At 61.6% G+C, this 203-nt stretch overlaps 1 protein-coding gene across 1 annotated transcript in view; it reads left to right on the forward strand.

The window, feature by feature from the left end:
- Window positions 1-203, forward strand: part of LOC119592919 (basic proline-rich protein-like) — a 4,750-nt gene that overhangs the window by 3,960 nt on the left and 587 nt on the right. The gene's annotated exons all lie outside the window — the stretch shown is intronic.

Raw genomic sequence — 203 nt, forward strand, 5'->3', positions numbered from 1 at the left:
AATATGCAAATGACATCCACGTCCTTCCTGCGCCCCCGCCCATGCCAGCCCGTCTTTCACTTCCAAGTACTTCGTTTTCCTCCGCTGACATGAGCAAAGGCTACAATCCCCGCCCGCGCCGCCCAAAGCCGCCCGCGGGACCTCTCAGCCCACCGCACACGTGCTATTTAAATGCATGCCCGCCCGCCGTCAGCACCGCCTTC

Source organism: Penaeus monodon, chromosome 31 (genome assembly GCF_015228065.2).
Source record: "Penaeus monodon isolate SGIC_2016 chromosome 31, NSTDA_Pmon_1, whole genome shotgun sequence".
Classification (NCBI taxonomy): domain Eukaryota; kingdom Metazoa; phylum Arthropoda; class Malacostraca; order Decapoda; family Penaeidae; genus Penaeus; species Penaeus monodon.